The following is a 19845-nucleotide window of genomic DNA, read 5'->3' on the forward strand; positions in this document are numbered from 1 at the left end:
ACTTCTGAGTGGGGACCTTGGGAAGATGTGTGTGTGCTCTGTGACCCTTTTGTGCAGGGGAAACCTGGGTTGGAATGAGGGGAAAACAGTGGCACTGGTGATGGTTCAACATAATGTCTGCGGTGGACACCGGTCTCTCTAAGCTGTCCTAAAAAGAATGTGACCCTTCTCCCAAGCTGAAGCTGGGAATTCCTGTATTTTTTGTACTTCTGGAAGTTTTCCAAGGAAGCAGTGAGAGTCATGAAGCATTTCTGAGAGTTACCCAGGGGTGTTGCCCTGCCTGGGGTCTGCAGAGCGCTTTCCCAGCAGCAGTGTTGGTGTGCTGATCTGCTGAGCTGTCTCTCTCCATGCCACTGAATTATTTTCTTGCTCTCAGCTGTCAGTTTGTACTTCAGCGGTGAAACTGCGTCCTCTGGAGAGAGCTGTGCCAAAAATGGAAAAGCCTGTGCTTGACCTGTTCTGGTTCTGGGTCTGCACTGGGCTTTGTGAGAAAGGATCATTTAATCACCGTCACCATTACCCCAGGGAAGGGTGCAGCTGTGTCTGGAGGGGTTTAGGTTGGAGATCAGGAAAGCTTTTTCCCCCAGAGGCTGCTGGGCACTGCCCAGGCTCCCCAGGGCATGGGCACGGCCCCACAGAGCTCCAGGAGCATTTGGACAATGCTCTCAAAAACAAGGTGGGGTTGTTGGGGTGTCTGGGCAGGGACAGGGGTTGGGACTGAATGATCCTTGTGAGGCCCTTCCAGCTCAGGAGTTTCTGTGATAAGTGATTACGAAAATCCAGAGGCACTTGGGGAGTCAAGGGGTTAGAAGTGTCTTCACTCAGCTTGGGCTGGCAATTCTGGATTTCCCCTCAGTGGATAGAAAGAACAAGTTGTCCCAAGGGAAGGATTCTGTGTCAAAAAACAAAATCAAACCCCAAACCCTCCACTTTTAAAAAATTAATTTCCAGCATGTCTGTGCACTTAATCACCCCTTTAATACAGGGGACACAGAGCTGTTCACCCCATCAAAGGGCCTGATGCAAATGTACAATATTCTCTCAGCACATCCTTCCTTCCTTCCCCAGCACTTTAATGCTGGAGGTGGTGGGAGGAACTGTGTGTGAAAGACTTTATCTCCTAAGAGAAAGTATCTGAACCTGTTTGCACTTCAGGGGCAGGCACTGCACCTCCTTCTTTGTCCCTGTGCGGGACCAGCTTTTCTTCTTTTGTGTGCAGGGTGCTTTGGCCTTTCCTGTTGCTCTGTAGCATTGCAGAATGGGAAGATGACAGAAATACAGGAAAGGAGAGGCAATTATCTGTGTGTGTTGTTTTCTGCTTCCCTTCCTTCCTAATTTTTAGCTACCCGTTGAAGAGAACTGGTAAGCTTCTCTTTCTCCAAGAGCAGACAGCCAAACGCTCTGGAATGGCCTCATTTTTGAGGCATCAGGGGTTTGTGTCTTTCTGCAGGCATTGGGAAGTGCTGGGCTCTGATCTGTCTCCAGATCTAGTGGAGCGTCTCTCTTGCACGTGCCATTGCATGTTTCGAGGTCATTGTTGCTGCTTTGATTGGTGAGGGATTGGGATGGAAGCTGGGAGGAGTCCAGGGGCTGTGGTGCCTCGGTGGCCACGCTGTTCCTTGCTAAAGCCAGCTCAGAGCTGAGGCCACTCTGTGGTGCCTGGAAACACCTCCTGGGTGTGCAGGACAGCTGATATCGATGGAGCTGCTCCAGCTTGCCAACAAAACTCAGTCCAGCCCTAAATCCCGTCTTTCCACCTGGCTATGGCACTGTCACTCCTCCAGGGATGTTTGCCTTTAAAATTATGTCTGTAAGCTCAGTGCAAAAAGATAATTTCTACCCTTCTAAGCTTTTGAAAGAGATTCAGTCAATTTGTCTTTTGCTAACCTGTGCCAATGTTGTCTCTGTTTGAAATACTATCTCTCCTAGCTGAGATTAAAATTTCCCATTCTCATTTAACTTTAGAATGTTCTAAAATTCAGGGCCTGTAACCGTGCCAGAGTAGAGTTGTTTTGTGTAACTGCTTTTTACAGAATAAGATGTAACTTGCAGAAATAGTGTTTCAGGGAATTTAAACACTGATAGCGATCTCTCCATCCATATAGCTGAAATCACAGTGATGTCAAAGTGATTGTCAGACCTTGGGTTTCTCCTTTCAGATCTGTTAAAGGTTTGTTCTGCTGGTTGAGTCTGTTTTCATCTCCCTTGCTCGTTATCAGAGTGCTGCTGCCACTTACTCTGCCCTCTTTGTACTTGGCTTGCAATACCTGCTCCCACTCCAGAGGCCTAAAGTAAACATGCTGCTATTTTGGTTCAAGTAGTATCTTCAGCTGTGTTTTTTGTATTTTTATTTGAGGTGAATATAACCCAGCATACCCCTCAGTATTTATTTGTGCTGAAGTGGTGGCCAGCCCGTGACCCGAAGGCCAGCGTGCTTAAGCATTTCATGTACAATAGTGCCTGCCTCACAAAGAAAACACTGATAAAGAAAATAAATCCAAGTCTAACCAGGAGGCTGTGAGTATCACAGGATGCTGTGCCCCGTGGTTCAGCTGCAGTGACCCTGCCAGGGGCTGTGAGCTCCCTGTCTCGCTGGATAATGGGAATAAAGAGTCAGCTGCATGCACTGGGACTTCTCCTGGTCCCTGGAGCGTGGCTGCTGCTCCAGGTGTGGCACTCAGCCCCAGCCAGGGCACAGGGGCCTCAGGGCAGCCCTGTGATGTGGGTTTGCACAGCCCCAGGGCTGGCGAGGGGAGCAGGGTGTCCCTGTGCCCGTGGTCTCCATGGGGCTTCTGCTACAGAAGGAAATGGGTCTGGATTTTTGTCCTCGTCTTTCAAAATTGCTGCTGGTGATCCCTTGAGTTCTGGAGAGCTGGTCCTAGAAAGAGACTGCTGAGCTTCCTTAAAACAGCTAATTAAGTATGTACTTAAGCTTGTCTGTGTTAGAAACTGGCCAGCCTAGCTGTAATAGGATTGTTCTGGCTCGTTTTAATTGTGCTGATCTAACTTGTGTGGATGCCTCAGTGCAGGATAACATTTGGGAGCAGACTTCTCTTGCAAATCTGCAGTCAGACCGACCCCTTCCCAAAATCACAGAATCCAGGATGGGTCAGGCTGGAAGGGACCACCGTGGGTCACTGGTGCCACCTCCCTGTTCCAGCAGGGCCATCCCAGAGCTCAGGGCACAGGAGTGTGTCCAGAGGGGTGTGGGATATCCCCAGGGAGGGACACTCCACACCTCCCTGGGCTCTGCCCCGGGATGTGGCTCATCCTGGGCTGAGCAGAGGCAGGATCCCTCCCTGGCCTCCTGGGAATGCTGTTCCCGATGCCCCCCAGGACCCCCATCCCTCCTGGCTGGCTGTTTGGCTGTGCTCATCCTGTGACTGTGGGGATGGATCCTCCTTTTCCCCCTGCTAGCTGAGAGGCAGCAGCAGCTCCGAGTGATCCCAGGTGGCAAAGAACATTCCTGACGCTCATCCTCACCGCTGGATCTGCCTGGCTTGGCACTGTGGATGACCCACATCAGGGGCCATGAGAACAGTCCTGCATAAATATTTCAAGTCAGGAGTTACTCGTGCATACAGTATTCAATTTGATTTATTTATTTGATCCAGTGTTAAGAGCAGAGGAGTTGAACACTCGGAAGTGCCTCGAGACTCCTTGTGTGCATTCAGCAGAGGGGTCTCGAGTCAGTGCTGTGCAACTGTGGCAGGAGTTTATTTTTATTTCTTCCTGGGCCTTCCTTCAGGATGTTTCCTTTTAACAAAGAATTAAAAGGGTTTTAGTTTTTTAAACATTCCTTATGTAACATCCAAAATATATTTTAAGCAGAAGACTGCTTTTTTTTTTTTTCTCTTTCCTGCTGAAATAGCAGGACAAGTCTTTGGTGGGAGCTTGTTGCTCTGCTTTGTGCCTCTTGTGACTCTGCAGAATTGCTGTTGCTCTCCCTTTCTTGGCTGTGGGAAGTCCCACTGGAAGTGGTTTGGATGCTGGGGGAATTTCAAGTCAAGCCATTGCTGGGCTACAGAGAAAGCTGTTGTCCTCACTGTTAAATTCCTCCTCCACAGGCAGGGAGATCAGGACTAACCTCTAATTAGAGCAAGGAGGGTTTGTGTGAGCATCCCACTGACAGGAGAAGCTTTTGGCTTCTTCCCTGGGAAAGCAGCCTGGCTCTGGGGCTGCTGCCTGAGGGAGGGTCCAAAACTCTCCTCCTGCCATTTCAGCAGTATATAAAAATATAATAAACTGGTGTTTTCCCCTTTGGGCTTTAGATCGAGCTTTTGCTATGACAGTGTCACAAACTGGGGAGGAAAAACATAAATAAATATGTCAAAGCTCCCAAAAACCCCACTGCCTCTGAGCCCTTCACTGCAAAAGTATTTGACTTTAGTGGCTTGTTTTAAGCCTTGGCTTGTGAGCCCCTTTCAAATCAGGTGTACTGCTGAAACCAGCCTGCAGTAATGGGGCAGTTTTGCTGCTGACTTTGCTGCGTGTGAGAGGGAATCCCTTTTTTCCTCACTGCCAATGGATTGCTATCAGGTCGCTTCTCCTTTTTCTGGAAGAAGATTTGCTTCAAAAGACTTGAAGTATAAATTCTCCGTCTGATGTTTGCCTTGAATGGGTAGCACTGCTAAAAAATTAATGGAGTGCAATAGCCTGGATGATGATTTCGCCTCTGATGTGAAGGAATTTTATATTCTTCTTTTCTTTTTAATTGCCTGGTGTGCTTTCTTCTTAACTATCTGTATATCTATCTCATTTTTCTTTTTTCCTGTGTGTGCAATTCCCTGGGATCCTGGTGATCATCGCTGGGTTAGCAATTCAGCCTGGCATGGCTGTGACTGGGGCACCTTTGATGTTTATGCTGATAACCACAGGCAGCTCGGGATGCTTCAGCCGGGTAGAAATGGAGCTGAAATAAGAAGTTTGTGTACTTGAAGATAGTCACTCCCTTCTCTCAGCTCGTGTGCACGTGTGGATTTTTCCAGGGAGAAATCAGGACGAGGCAGAGACAGATTTTACTCTGGAGCAGTGTTTTATTTCACTTTGCAGCAGTGTTTATTTCCCCTGGGCAAAACCAAATGGTGACTACCTTGTAGAGATTGCAAAGAAACATTAATTACTGTGGCATATTCTCCTCTTTGGCTCAACTCGTGCCATTTTAAAAGTGTTTTCCATAGTTTGGATTTGTTTGTGTGGGAAGTCAGTTACATAATTAAAGCAAATTCTGTTCTATGATTCTGTTTTTCAGCCAAATGTTTTCCCTTAAATTAGTACTGTCTGTAGCTGGGTAAAAAAGAGGAGTGTCCTTGTCAAAGTTTTTTTCCTCTTTTGAAGCTTTTTTCATGTACTCTTCCTAATGGGCATTTCCCAATATTATTCTTTGTAATTGTTTTGTGGTCATTGTGTGCTCTGGTTTGAAAAGGCTCATTAGGAAGCAAAGCCCTTGATGCCCAGCTCAGGAGTGGTATTTATGATGTGTGAGGCGCTCTCACTTCGTTGAGGGTGGGTTTGCAGGAGGTGTTTCTGCTGTTTTGGGCCCTGCTGTGAATGGAGGCTGTTCTGATGAGGAAATTGCTGTTTTCCTGCCCGCCGTGCTCCAGACTTTGCGTTGGTGCTGCTGGGGAGTGTCTGGGATTTGGGCTGGCAGAACACTGGTGGCTTTTCCTTGTGGAGAGCCTGACCCAGTGCTGGGGGCAGGAATGAGGATGGCAGCCTTCAGCCCCTGCAGGGAGCTCGGGGGGCTCTGAGCCCACGTGCTTGGGACTATCTGGTATTAAGTGGGACAGCAAATGTGCACACAGAATCCAGGAGTTGGGCATGGTGCTCCCTGCTCACACTTCCCAAAGGCGTGCGGGGTGCCGGGGATGGTGTGGCAGCGTTGGGAGGCTGCAGCCCCATTAGGTTTGTGGCATGGGAACGGGAGGTGAGCAGGTGTTCTGCAGGAGGGGGGTCTGATCTAAGCCAGGCTTGACAAATCAGTGCTTTGCAAAAGAGCGTGGAAGCATCTCCTCTGTGGAAATGTCGTTCTCCTGGGTGCCTGGGACGTGGCTGTAACTCTTGAGGTGTTCAGGAAGAGGTTTTCCTGCAAATCATGGCTGAGCTGCCTTTGGAGGGGCCTTTGGCTGCCCTCAGTGTGGGGGGATGGTTCTGTGCAGTGAGAGTCGTGAGGTGCGCCTCAGCTCACTTCTCACCCACCTCTCGTTCCTTTGGACTGCCTTGCTGCTGACATCACTCAATCGTGGAATCATGCATGTTGGGAGGGACCTCCAGCATCATCCAATCCCCACCTTGTCACCAGCCCTGAGCGCTGAGTGCCACCTCCAGGAATTCCTTGGACACCTCCAGGGATGGGCACTCCAAACCTCCCTGGGTGGATCCAAGGCCTGAGCACCTTTTCCATGGGGAAATTCTCCTGATGTCCAGCCTGAGCCTGCCCTGAAGCCATTCCCTCTTGTCCTGTCCCTGTTCCCACCCAGCTGTCCCTTCCTGTCAGGAGTTGTGCAGAGCCACAAGGTCCCCTCAAACCTCCTTTTCTCCAGGCTAATCCCCTTTCCAGCTCCCTCAGCCTCTCCTCCTCAGACTTAACCCTCTGGGCCTTCTACCAGCTTTGTTGCCCTCCCCTGGGCTCAATTTGAGCTGGATCTTTAAAATTGTCATTGATTCTGACTGAAATGCGAGAGTTTTGTTCAGCTCCACTGTGATCAGTGAGCTTGCTGGAGGTGCAGAGACACAGAGATGGTCTCCCCTGGGTATGGCACTGAAATACCAACTGCACTTGGGGCATCTGCTGAACTCTCGCACTCGTGGTGTGGAAATGCAGGACTTGGGTTGACTTGTAAAGCCTTGGCCTCTGTGGGGCTGGAATAGCCTGAGCTGGGAGGGAGGATGGAGCTGTGTGAGCATTCTGTCTGCTGGATATACTGCAGGGAACAAGCCCTGGGTTTTCCCTGCCTGTTCCACAGGAGCTGCATTTCTTGGGGCGCTCTGTTGTGTCTCTGAGCGGTGTGAGTGCAGACACTCTGAAGTGCTCGCCTCTGACTGTGCTCGTGGGGCAGCCACCCCTCAGGAACCCATTCATGCCGAAGGCATGAATCACACGGGCCTGGGAGACGTGGATCCCGGACGGAATCCCGCATCCCTGGTGTGTCAGCGGCAGCAGGGACTCACCAGGTGGCTGGAGTCGCACAGACAGTGGGTTCGTGGCCACGGGCGCGCGAGGAGGAGGAGGGACCAGACGGAGCAGTTCTTCTTGTTCCTGCTATCCACGTTCTCAATCTCTCCAGAGCCTGCTTTTCCAGCGCCAAACATGCCTGTGCTGTTCCTTGGCATGGTGGGTTTGCCTTGCCAAGCGAGGACTGATCCCGAGAGGCTCCTGTGGGGTGCTACGAGGAGCCTCCCCGTTTCTTCTGTGAGGAAAACTTGGCACAGGCACCCACTCAGCCCTCGCTGACTTCTCTATAAGGATTTTTGGGGGCAATCTTACCCTGCAACTTCCCTGTACTTGGTGCATCATTATCTTTGGCTGCTCAGAACCAGAAAGGTCACGTATGTGAGCCTTTCCTTCTTTGCTGAATTTCAACATGGCCATTACCCTTCCTGCAATCTGCCCGCCCTGCTGCGCATGGGGACGTGTGGGACACGTCTGTTTCCTGGTCCCTTTGAGTAACTGTGTACAGACCATCTTCTCACCATCTCCTCACCCTAAAAATCCCTTGGCAACTGGGCAAACCAGGAGCTGGCTATGAGGGGAAAAGATCCCAGCTCTTGTGTTGGATTCTGCTACTGAGTGCATCCCTGGGCTATCAGGGATGGGGAGGAGTTGCCTTTGAAACTACCACGGAATCACTCCCACCGCCAATTCCACTGAAAGGAGAAGCAAAATTCCTTTCCACCATCTTTGCCTTGTGAATTAGGGAGCAAACCTTGGTGGCTGTGGGTGGTGACAGCAGGCCCCTGCCGTGGTGGCACGGCTGAGCTCAGGGGTGGTGTTGAGCTGCAGTTTGCTCATCCCGTTCCCTCCCCGGCCCCTCGAGTGAGTTCTGCCTCCTGTTCAGTGTGGGCCCATCTGTTTTCCTGTGTGTTCTCTCTTCCCTGGCAGCCTGATCCGAGTGGAAAGGTGAGGTTGCATACACAGAGCGGCTCCTTTGTTCTCTCGACAGCTTGTTTGCCAGCAGAGGAGCCCAGTGACAAAAGGAACGCTGGGGTTTTCGCTGTCCTGAAAATGTGCTCCTAATGCAAAGTTCATTATTGACAGCTGAGCTGAGGGGCACCTGAGTTTTGGGGTTAATTTGGAACCTAAGACATAAAGGTCTCTTGCAACTGGGCCTGAGCAGCCTTTTAAAGATGCTGGAATCTGTATTTTGAGCTAACACAGGTTTCACTGTGTGGTTCCTCAATGTGCCTGCCAGAGAGCCCCCATCCCCCATGTCCTCCTGATCCGTGCAGAGCTGTCGCTGCCATCCAGCTTTTCCTGTGCTATCTCCTTCTGCACTGTAAATGGTAATTTAATTTCCACATCTGCAGACCTTAATTAATTATGAATAAAAGCATTTGTGTGAATTTTAGAGCTGAAGGGTGGTGGATTAATGGCTCTTTGGGAACGGGAGGCCTGTTCAGCAGAAGGGATTCAGCAGAGGAGTGGCTGTGCCAGCGCTGCCCCTTCTGTCCCGCAGGCATCCCTGAGACAAAAGGACTTCTGCCGTCCATCCCCTGGTGTTTGTCTGGGTGCTGTCACATTGCACTGTCCTGCTCTCCCCACTCATCCTTCTGAGGCTCGGCTTTTGTACTCAGGCACTCCTCAGCCCAAAAGGGGTTTGTTTTCTTTTCCTGGAAGCTTTGCTCGGGAGCGAGCGGCGAGCGCTCCCGCTCCCAGCGGTTTGGCTTGGCAGAGTTTCCTGCCCTGGGCTGTCTCCAGCCCTTCCTCTGCAGCACCGGTGCAAACACAGCAATCCCAGCAGCCTCCCCAGAGCCTGGTTCTGTGTCTGCCTCCTGGGCTGGGGTTTGTCCGGGTTCCCAATCCCGCTGGGCTGGGGACGGGGTCGATGTTGCGCAAGGCCTGTCTGGAGGGCAGATTGCCATCAGCAGCTCCAGGATTTTTTTGGTGAAACAACGCTGAACTTCCCCGGGTCAGCTGGAGGTGATGGGATCGTGTTGCCTGCAGTGACTGACAGGGCTGTGACAGAGTTTTGTGCTGCACAGCTCTTGGTTTTATTCCCACCGAGTGCCCTAAACCCGCCCGGCCCCGGGAGCAGCAGCAAAGCCGAGTGGGGCTGAGGTTTCCATTCCTTTATAACACACTATCATCAAAAAATATCCAGACACACGTGCTCAGGTTACTCACATGGCCCTCTGGTTTTGAGTGACTTCTTCCTGCTTAGTAATTTCTTTTCTGAGCTAATAATTTCGTAGCAGCCTCTTGATCCTTACTTCTCTGCATTTTATTTGTTTGTTGTCCCTGGCTGTCACCCTGCTGTCCAGATCTTCCTTCCCCTATGCACAAAATTGTGCTTTAAGCCATGCCTGGAACTCATAAAGCATTTGTGCTGTAGCCTGGGCTCATCATTGGTGAGAAAATGATTCGTGACTGGAAAAGAGAGGCACAATCTGGAAGCCTTTGCAGTCTGGGTGGTGTACCCCCAGTGCTTTATGGAATCAGAGCATCACACACTGGTTTGGGATGGAAGGGGTCTTAAAGTTCATCTGGTTCTGCCCTGCTGCCTTGGGCAGGAGCAGCTTCCACTAGCCCAGGTTGCTCCAAGCCCTGTCCAGCTTAGTCTTTGGCATGTTAGGTTGTGATTAAGTTTTCTTGAAGGTTTAAAGACAAAAAAAAAAAAACAACCCAACCCCCCCCCAAAAAGCATGTTTGCATCAATTAATTGAGCTGACAACAGTTCATGCAAACAAGAACATGTTCAGCCACTGGAGTTCCCACTCTGGCACCTGGCCACAGCCTCCTAGTGCAGTGCTCAGCTGCTTTGGGAAGCTGCTCTCAAAGGTCTGATTTGACACTGGTTACACCAGAAACTCCAGCTGTGCCCAGGACCCACACCACGAGGTTGTATTTAAAGGAAGAAAAGGCAGAGAAAACAGAATCTTGGTGTTTTCCTGTTCCTTGCCAATGCTGAATTTTTTTTCAGTTCTCCCTTAACAGTTCATGTGGTTGTTCAGTCTTGCTTCTGTGTGAATCTGCAGCATTTTGGCCTCTGGTTTCCACAGGATAGAAATGGTGTTTCTGTAGCTAATGACGACACACCACAGTGGCTGTGCATGACAGGGTGATGCAGGGGGGGATTGCCCTGAGATTGTACAACACAGCAAGTGCTGCCCTTGCTGAGAATGTTCCCAAAGGAAGGAAAAAGAGAGGGAAAAGCAGAGGTGGATGGCCCAGGGAGGACTGTGGATGTTGCACTCTACTTAGTTTGCCAGAAAAGTCCTGGAGTTCTGAGGTCCCTTCCTGCAAATCCAAAGGATCCTGATGGGCATGAGAGCCCCAGGCTGTTGAAGGGAGCAGCAGAAGGAATTTGGGCACAGCTGGGAGCTGGCAGGCCATGGGGGAGCTGAGAAGGGAGGGCTGAGGGGTGACAGGGATGCAGGAACATGGGCTGGACAATTTCTACCCTCACCTGATGAATTCTGCCTGGTTATTTTTAATCACTGGTCTCTGGAAGTCCCTGCCCTCCTGCCAGGAAAGGTAATTTCATTCCCATGAGGAGCCTGGGAGGTGTGTGAACCTCAGGGCTGCTCTGAGGGGCTGTCACAGGTCCCAGGGTGACATTACTGAGTGGTTTTTACACCGTGGGTAGAGGCGTGGGTGAGTCTCCCTCGCTTCAGACGAGATCCATCCCCATTAGTCTCAATCCTCACTCTGCTGACTTTTGGCCATTTCTTAACCAGCTTTAAGAAGTATCTGGAGCAAAAAGGGGTCGCTTAGCAACGAGGGCGGCCGGAGAATGGGTCAGTGATTAACAATGATGTCTAATGAAGGTTAAGAATGCAGGGCAGCCTGCGCCGGCCGGGATGTCTCAGCGCTCCGACCTGGGATTGATGGTGGTGGGAAGGAAATTTATCCCAGCTGTAGTCCTGGCCTCATGAACACAACGATTCAAGACTTGAAAGCAGGCTGAAGTCTCTTTTCTTCACCCAAACCTTACCAAAAAAGTGTTAATTAACCTTTGGATGAGTAACATAGGCATGGTCTGTGTTTGACACGTGTTTTTTCCCAAGGCTCTGGGCCTTCCCCTGGCCACGTGACTTCACAAACAGAAATAGATCTGCACAGGAGTGTGGAAAATATGTGGAAAATGCACAGTCTATCTGTAGAGCAGAAATGAAGAAGGACACTGGAGTTCTGGTTCTGGTCAGCTGTGTGGATGTTGATGCACTGTTCCTCCAAGCAATCAAATGACAAATGCCACGGAAGCTTGATGAATATATTCTTCTGAGTCTTATTTGGCAAAGTGATTGTTTTCCTGAGTCCTTGGTGATGCTTTGATTTCTGGATGAAGAGGTCCCTGGCAGCTTTTTCTCCTTGCACAGAGTAGAAAAGGAGGGGTCTGGGCTGTGATTTCATTTACCCCAATAAAAGTCCCAGCACTCCCCATTGCTGCAGGAACATCCAGTGAGAATATCAATCACTAGAGCAGCACTGCATCTGTTGGATGTGATACCAGGGTTGTTTTGCCAAGTCATTTACTTTCATTGTCTAATCAATTCCTCAAGTCTCTTGCCTATTTGCCTCTTTGTTTAATTAACCCCTCTTTTCAGCCTTACCCCCCCAAGTCATCATCCTGATCTCAGAGGTGAGGATCAGCTGACAGAGCCTCCTCAGCAGTCACGGGAAGCAGAGCACTCAGGAGCCCTGGCTGAAGGTGATTTATATTCCTGAGGACTAGTCTCCATCCCTGTCCGAAGCTGACAATGTCATGGGCAGGCAGCTCTCTCCCTTCACTCCCCTGACCATTTTCCCCCCTCCCCTGCTTCCACTGAACAGACTTATTCCCTGCCAACTAAAATAATGCATATTTTAAAGATGCCTTTCACACTGATATTACTCATCACCTTCCTCACCTCCCACCACTGGTCCAGGATAAAAATCATCTTAATGCCCCTTTCCACAGGAGTCAGATGATGTCTTAATGAATGCTTTCCTTGCTTGGTTTTGGTCATTAAACACACTCTGCCCTTGTTGGCTCTTTTTGGCTTCAGCCTAAGTGGTAAAATCCATATGTGAGACTTTGCAGAGGCTTTTAGGTGTCATTAGGGATCATTAATATGCAGAGCAATGCCAGGCAGGAGAGGCTGCTGGGGTAGGCAATATCCATCATCTGCTGCAGGATAGCTTTAGGTCAGCAGAAATGGGGTCCAGGGGCTGGATTTGGGCAAGGATTCCTTGGTAGTGTAGCAGGACAGTGTGGGGTAGGAAAAGGCAACCCTGAGCAGCTTTGGGGTTCCTTCCAGCCTGGTTCTGCAGCGTTGGTCTGGAGCAGTTTTTGGATCCTGTAGCTCTTGCAGTCACTGCAATGACTCCTCACTACAGAGAGGCTATGCCCAAACTTGATAGCTTGGACTGCATTTGTATAAATTGAATTAATACCCAGTTTCAGGCTATCTGCTGCCTGCTTCCACAGGCCAAGGGCTTTTTTTCTTTCCTCCTGCCTTCTTCATTAATTAGCATCTTCATTTCTGCCTTCTGAGCCTTTCCCTGGTTTTGCTCATTTGTTTGCCACCAGGGATGGATTTCTACACCCCCCACCCAGGCAGGTGCTTGCAGGGGGAGCCCTGGCACCTTTGTGGTGGCACTTGAGTGACTTTGGTGCCTTTGTGGGTGCAGCAGGGGCTGCCTGGGGGTGCCTGGGATGGTGGTCTCCTATTTACCTGTGGCTGTAGGCTGTCTTCCTGAGATCCAGGGAGAGCTTTCTGCCTTGCTTTCCTTGCTTTGCACAGCCTGGGAGTATCAGGGGTGTTTCCTATGGTCTGTCGTGGCTCTGAAGGAAGGGAGACCAGCTGAGCAAGGATTTGTGTATCTCCTCTATTTAAAGTGTTTCTCCACCGTGGAAAGTTCAAAAGATGATTCTGTCCGTGCTGGTTTCTGATACCGGGCAGGCTGGAAATGTGAGTGGGTATGTTAATGTTGCTCCTCGCCCTCGTGGCATTCACTTCTGAAAAACAGAAATGGTTTTAATGTGCTTGGCCTGGGAGCTTTGATTTGAAATGAATACTGTCAGCCATGTGAAATAGATGATAAATTGCACTGAAAAACGTGTTTTGGTTTCCAGCAGCAGCGCTGGGGTTATGCCACAACTACAGGAGAAGCAGAGCCATTTGAAGTGCAGGTGTTTGCCCTCCTGGCTCCTGCCACGCTGTGCTGCACTGCTGAGCCACCTGGGCTGCTGGGAGCTGCCTGGGCTCAAAGGTCTCAGATGCATTCTGCGGTTGCATTCTGTGATTCCACGAGTGCCCCGTGGCTGGTGTTGGTTCAAGGTGAAGCTGGCTGCCTGTGCACTGACTCCTGCTCCTGAGGGGCACCAGCATGGAGGGGGGCAGGAGTTGCCACGCTGTCCCGTGGGGCCTTTCCCCAGGTGGAATCACAGAATCACTGAGGCTGGAAAAGCCCTCTGAGGCCACGGAGTCCGAGCTGTGCCCCACGCCCACCTTGTCACCAGCCCAAAGCACTGGGTGCCACCTGCAGGGATGGGCATTCCAAGCATCCCTGGGCAGCCCCAGCCAATCCCTGAGCACCCTTCCCATGGAGAAATTCCTCCTGGTGTCCACCCTGAGCCTGCCCTGGCCCAGCCTGAGGCCGTTCCCTCTCCTCCTGTCCCTGTTCCCCCCCCCAGCTGTCCCTTCCTGGCAGGAGCTGTGCAGAGCCACAAGGTCCCCTCAAACCTCCTTTTCTCCAGGCTGAGCCCCTTCCCAGCTCCCCCAGCCCCTCCTGGGGCTCCATTCCCTTCCCAGCTCCGTTCCCTACCCTGGACACGCTCCAGCCCCTCCAGGTGTCTCCTGGAGTGAGAAGCCCAGAACTGGCCACAGCCCTGGAGGTGCCCCAGCAGTGCCAGCACAGGGGACGGGGCTGCTGCCCCCCACTCTGCCATGGGGTTCCCAGGCACCCACAGCACAACCCCTGGAGCCGACACTCCGGACTCAGCTTTGCACTGTGGTGCTGAAACCCTGCCTCAGGCAGAGGGGTGGCTACAGGACCCTGGCTGCTCCCCGGGCTCCTGCTTTTTGGGATTTTTTATTTCCCAAAAAATGGGGAAAAAAAAAAAAAGTTGCTGTTTGCTTTATATGCTCATTAAAAGCAATGGGAATTTGTGGGTAAAAGGGAAGATAGCAAATGTAACCCAGTGTAAGCTCTAATGTGTTTGTAGATAAAAACCAACCTGACATGTTTCTGTGCTGGAGATTTATAATCTAATCATTCCTTCACTTGCTCTGCAGGGACTGGAGCAGCATGTAGTTATTTACATATAGGGAACATTAAACAGCCACCTCTTTAAACCATATGTGAACATAAAATCCTGCAACCGCTGCTGAGTAATGGGTGTCTGTGAAAGACAAGAACGAGAATAAAGCAGAAACGAGCAGAATGAAAAGGTATCTCTGCAAGGAGCAGCTGTGCCAGGGACTTAAGAGTAAGTCTGTAAGTCCCTGTGCCTCCTGAATTAACTCTGTGCCCAGCGAACACGTGCAGCAGGTTTGCTCTGTGCTCCTGCCCAGCTCTGCTGGGCTGCTGGGGGCTTTGTGTCCCTGTGAGGGGCTGGAGGGTGGCACCCCAGCATCCCTCTAGAGCTGTCAGCACTCCTTTGGGGCAGCTGTGATCCCTCAGAACCTGAAGCCCCGTTTGCACCTTCCCCTCAGGTGGCTCTTGCCGTGTCCTTGCTGGCTCCTGCAGGGATCAGGATGACTTTGCCCAGGTGCTGGGGCTCACTCCTGCGGTGGTGCTGTCTGGCACTGCCACCTCGCCTTTGCCACGGCTCCTGTGGGCACCTGACAGCTCCCGTGGCTCCTGCCAGGCTGCTGCAACTCCGGGCTCTGAGCTTTGGATCTCTGACTCTGGAGGTTGGCAAAGGGACTGGGGGATGCTGGTGGCTTTTCCTTCCCTTTTTTCCAGGAGAAAAATGCATGGAAAAGGCAGGCTCTGGAGAAATCGCTGCTCTCTGTATCATACAAGCCCTAAAATGTCACATTTTACTGTGTTCTTTCTGTTGTGGCTTAGCTGTTTGAAATGGACTCTCCTGTGCTTTCTCATTTTACTGATTATGAGCAGGAGCCTGAAAACAATTCCCCAGTACAGGGGAGGCATCCCCAGGTGGGTGCAGCTGCATCCTGCAGAAGCCAGGCTCACCCAGGGCAGGTTTGGTGCTAGGTGTCAGCCTGCAGGGGAGGGACAGAGCTCTTAGTCGTGCCTCAGACATGGATTTATCCCTTCCTGGTGATTCTCCTTCTTGCTGGGCTCCTCTGTGGCTCTGCTGATGGTGAGCCTGAGAAGAGCAGCTTCTGGGGGATTTAGGGTAAAAGGAGAAGTCAATTTCTGTGATACAGGGGGATAAGACAGTGAGTTTCTATCACAGAAACAAAACTGTTTCCTACTTGTAAAACATCCTTCTGGTGGCATTTTGAAATACTGCCCTTTGTATCTCTCATCTTTTAACCCTCTGCATTCCTGGGCCCTGAAAGGAATGTGATAAAAAAAATGTGGAAAGGGGGAGCCTTAAGAAATGTTTTGTTCTTAAATCCCCACCATTTTTAAGTAGTATTTTAGAAATCTCTACTGTATTTTAAATTAGTTTGTCAGAGTATAATTACCACAAATGAGGTAACAAACTCATTTAAACACTGTGACTAGTGGAGAATCCAATTTTCAGAAATCAGTGGAAATTGTAATTGGAGTCATTAAGTGCAGACTTCGGTAATTAAGAGTCAGGTTCTGACATTTCGGGCTCTGTTGCTAATCGTCCGTGGAGAGGCTACAAAAATGTTGTGTTTGCTGAGCATTTGGTGGCTCCCTGGGCCTGTGCAGCTGCTGGCCACGCTCACACAGGGGTTGGTAGCCCAGCAGAGGCTTCACTGGTGCCTCCTCTTCATTTGTGGCGCAGGATAGAGAGAAAAGGATCCCTTTGGGTCATTCTCAGGAGAAGGGAGTTTTCCAGGCAAGAGATTGATGCCCAGCTCCTCAGCCTGTCATGCTTTCAAACCTGGATCTTGGAGTGTAAATCCATCTTGATAAAACACCTGGATCTCCCTGCGGAGTGAAAGCGCTGATAGAGTTATTCATGAAAGAAATCAGTGGTGGAAGTGCATCCTTGTCACTCCTTGTTTGCAGAATTATCTCTGGGAAGTCAGGATGTTCTGCATTTTTAACTCCTGCAGCTCAAGCAAGATGCTTTTGTTATACTAATGGAGAAACCATGAAACCCCTGACATGCTGATAGTTATCATCAGCTGCAACAAGCCTTATGTTTATTTTCCTATTAAGAATTCTAGTTTTCCAGAGCAGTGGCATTTATAAGGCTTTTTTCTTTAATTTTGTTGTTTTCCCAACTCCCAGATGATGCTGCCTGGCTTCCAGCATGGGAGCTGAGGTGATGGTTTTGTGCTTTTGAGCTTTTACACCCACAAACAAATCCATTGGTGGCTGCAGTCTCCTTCTCTGGCTTTGAGTCTGTCATGACCTCCTGTCTCAGCAGAAGCCAGAGTCCAGCCAGAAAGTTTCCTAAAACATGTTTTTAGCACTTTGGCCATGCTCATTTCTCAGGCATGTGGAAACCACTGGCAGTTAGCTAAACGCTTGTTTTACCCAGAAATCCCCTTTTTGCCATGGTGGGTTTTTTCCCAAATTGCACTTCCCTTCTCTTCCTGGGGGCTCTGACCTTTAAAGCTGAGTGGGTGCTTTCTCCTGGACTTGTTCATGTTTATGTTTGATGTGAGGCATCCATGGGATGGATATTCTCTGGAGTTGGGCACCTGGTGGGATGGACAGAAGGGAACAGAACCCCGAGGGAGGGCTCCCAGGAGCAGCCTCGGCCACCCAGCTGTGTTCAGAAGGAATGACCACAGGATCATGGAATATCTGGAGCTGGGAGGGACTCGTGAGGATCATGCAGTCCCTCCCCACGTCCCATTGCAGCCACGTGGTTTCTGGATACTGCCCTGCTGGGAATGGCCAGCAGTGGCTGAATGCTGTGTGACAGAAGCCAGGGCAGCAGCTGGAGCAGGCTGGAGTCCCCATTCCAGGCTTTCCTGGGCAGGATGCTCATGCCTGGGCTCTGTGCAGCTTTGGGCAGGGGCTCCAGGCTGGGCTCTCCCAGTCACTGCTCCCAGCTGAGCTCCTGCTCGAGCTGCAGGTCGGGGCAGTAAGGAGGATACACTCTGCTTCGGGCAGAGTTTTTTCCCTGCTGCTTTCCCCTTCTTTCCTTCAGGTTTGTGTCTCCAGCCAGCCTAATTGGATTACTGGGTCACTCCACTCGCCACGGGCTCTGCAGGACTGGGACTGGTCCCAGGGGCTCTGCAGCTGATGTGGGCTGACAGCCTGCTGAGCCTCGTGGTCCCTTGGGGAGTCTCCCTCCAAACCCTTCAGTGGTGGGTGCATTCCTTCATTTCACCTGCCTCTAGCTGGGGGGAGGAACAATTCCCAATGTCTTTGCTCTGGGTGGGACTGGCCTCTTCTGGGCAGCACATGGGAGTGGAGAGGCTTGAGTGCAGCTCAGATGTTTGCCTGTGAGCAGCTCTCAGTGAGACGTGGGCTCTGTGCCTCAAAGAAAGCAGCTCCTTGCAGTTCCCGTGGCAGGCTGTGCTTCCCGGCCGAGCAGAGCCGTGAGTGCCGCTCAGCCCGTCTGCTCTCCGCGCAGGAGGATCCTCCTGCGTCCCACGGGGACTCCTCTCCACACCCTTCTGCCACCCAGAAGCCAAGTGCAGGAACCCTGAAAGCCGAAATTGTTGTCAGTGGGACTGCCCCGAGGGAAAACTCGGCCCCTCTGCTTTCCAGGGATCTCTGCAGACGGCGCTGTCAAACTCCGTCCCTCTGGAGCTGCTGTGTTCACCTGGGAGCTGTTAGACCTCTGGAAAACAAGAGATCGTGCCAAGGTGAGTACAAATGACATGTCAGACCGCCACTCCATTCTTCTCTTCTATTTTTTTCTTCCTTCAGTGACTGAGGTGTTTTCAAGAAAGAAAAAATTACGGCTTTGCTACTTCTGGGACAAAACTCCTGTGCTATCCTTCCTCTTAGATTTTTATAGTTTAAATGTGTGGGTGTCTGTTGTGGCATCATGTGTGTCCCACCACACGTCCCCCCCTTTTCTCTGCTTCTTTAGTCATGAGGATTCAAGTCTCACGTGCTTAAAATTTGTCACATGGACCCAGCAGCAGTTAAGAAAACCAAGCCACTAAAAAAAAAACCCCAGCAAACGGCAGGTGTGAAGCAGACCTCGTGGTTTGGATGCCTGGAGCCTGGCCACGCCGTATTTCCAAGGACCATTTGCAAGGAGGGGGTTTCTCCAGTGTGGCCCTGAGCTCTGGGCCAGTGCTGGGCTTGCCCTCCCATGGAGGATTTGGGATTTTCCTGTGGCTGGCACTGCCCTGTGCCCATTCAGGTGCGTGTCCACGGGCCAGCTCGTGTGCTTTGGTGGGGCAGAGGTGTCTCCTGACAGTCTGGCCCTGTAAGGGCTGCTGGTGCCTGCCTGTGGCACTGGGACTGTGCAGGGAGCAGTGCTGGAGATGCTGCATAACCCCGAGCCTTCTGTTGTGGAGGGGAAGAAGAGGTGCAAGGAGGATGGATGGCGTTGCCCACCCGTGCTGTGTGACTCTGGGGCTCTGGAGGATGGCACTGCAGCAGTTCCCACCAGTGTCTGAGTGGGGTCAGTAAATTCCTGCCTGGTTTTGGTGGGCATAGGGTGATTTCTGCTGTGGGGCAATAAACACACAGATCACAGAATGCTTTGAGTGGGAAGGGGCCTTAAAGCTCCTCCAGTGCCACCCCCTGCCATGGGCAGGGACACTTCCACTGTCCCAGGCTGCTCCAAGCCCCATCCAACCTGGCCTTGGACACTTCAGGGATCCAGGGGCAGCCAAAGCTGCTCTGGGCACGCAGGGCCCTCACAGGGAACAATTCCTTCCCAATATCCCATCTAACCCTGCCCTCTGGCAGTGGGAAGCCATTCCCCCTTCTCCTGTCACCCTTTTAAACAGTCTCTCTCCATCTTTCCTGCAGCTCCTTCAGGTCCTGAAGGGCTGCAATGAGGTCACCCCAAAGCCTTCTCTTCTGCAGGCTGAACAATCCCAATTCCCCCAGACTTGTAAAGGATGTAGGGGAAAAAAAAAAAAAAAAAAAAGAGGAATTTTCCCTTTAACAATGCCTTGTTGCACAGAAGCAGGATTTCTTGCCCTCTGGCATCCTCAAGTCGGGAGGTCAGGATTTGGGGAGGGGGGATTGGTGCAGGCTGACCCCCTGGTGTGACCCGTGGAGCACAGTGCCACGAAGCAGGGCTGGTCCTGATTAAAGTGTTCCAGGGAGCGGGGGATGAGGAGGAGACTAAGCACATTCCCTTCCTTGGCTTTTGAGGAGCCGCTTCAGGGAGCAGGCTGGGAGGAGTGGAGCTGCAAAAAGCCCTCGCAAAGCCAGGCTTTGCCCTGAGAATCACAATAAAAGCCCACGAGCCCAAAGAGCCAGATTAATCTAGAAGCTGTGCAGCCCGGGGAGGAGGGCTGGAAGCGGGAGCGCAGCAGCTCGGGCTGACCTTTCCCTCAACTCCAGCGCTCCTCCAGAGGCACACGCAGCACCTGAGCAGGGTGAGCTGGGCTTCTGGGGCAGCCCTTAGCCCTGGGCTTCTCCTCAGTGCCACACGG

General features: G+C 51.4%; 1 protein-coding gene across 3 annotated transcripts in view; it reads left to right on the plus strand.

Annotated features, from left to right (window-relative positions):
• Positions 1 to 19845, plus strand: part of TIAM1 (TIAM Rac1 associated GEF 1) — a 157734-nt gene that overhangs the window by 11423 nt on the left and 126466 nt on the right. Inside the window, exons 2-3 of one of the 3 annotated variants that reach the window (XM_053970061.1) lie at positions 17421 to 17580; positions 17987 to 18084. The exons of 1 other annotated variant lie outside the window; for it this stretch is intronic. The gene's annotated coding sequence lies outside the window, so the exon portion shown is untranslated. The remainder of the gene's footprint in view (positions 1 to 17420; positions 17581 to 17986; positions 18085 to 19845) is intronic. One more of the 3 variants, XM_053970060.1, reaches the window with a different exon arrangement.

Source organism: Vidua macroura, chromosome 2, assembly GCF_024509145.1.
Source record: "Vidua macroura isolate BioBank_ID:100142 chromosome 2, ASM2450914v1, whole genome shotgun sequence".
Classification (NCBI taxonomy): domain Eukaryota; kingdom Metazoa; phylum Chordata; class Aves; order Passeriformes; family Viduidae; genus Vidua; species Vidua macroura.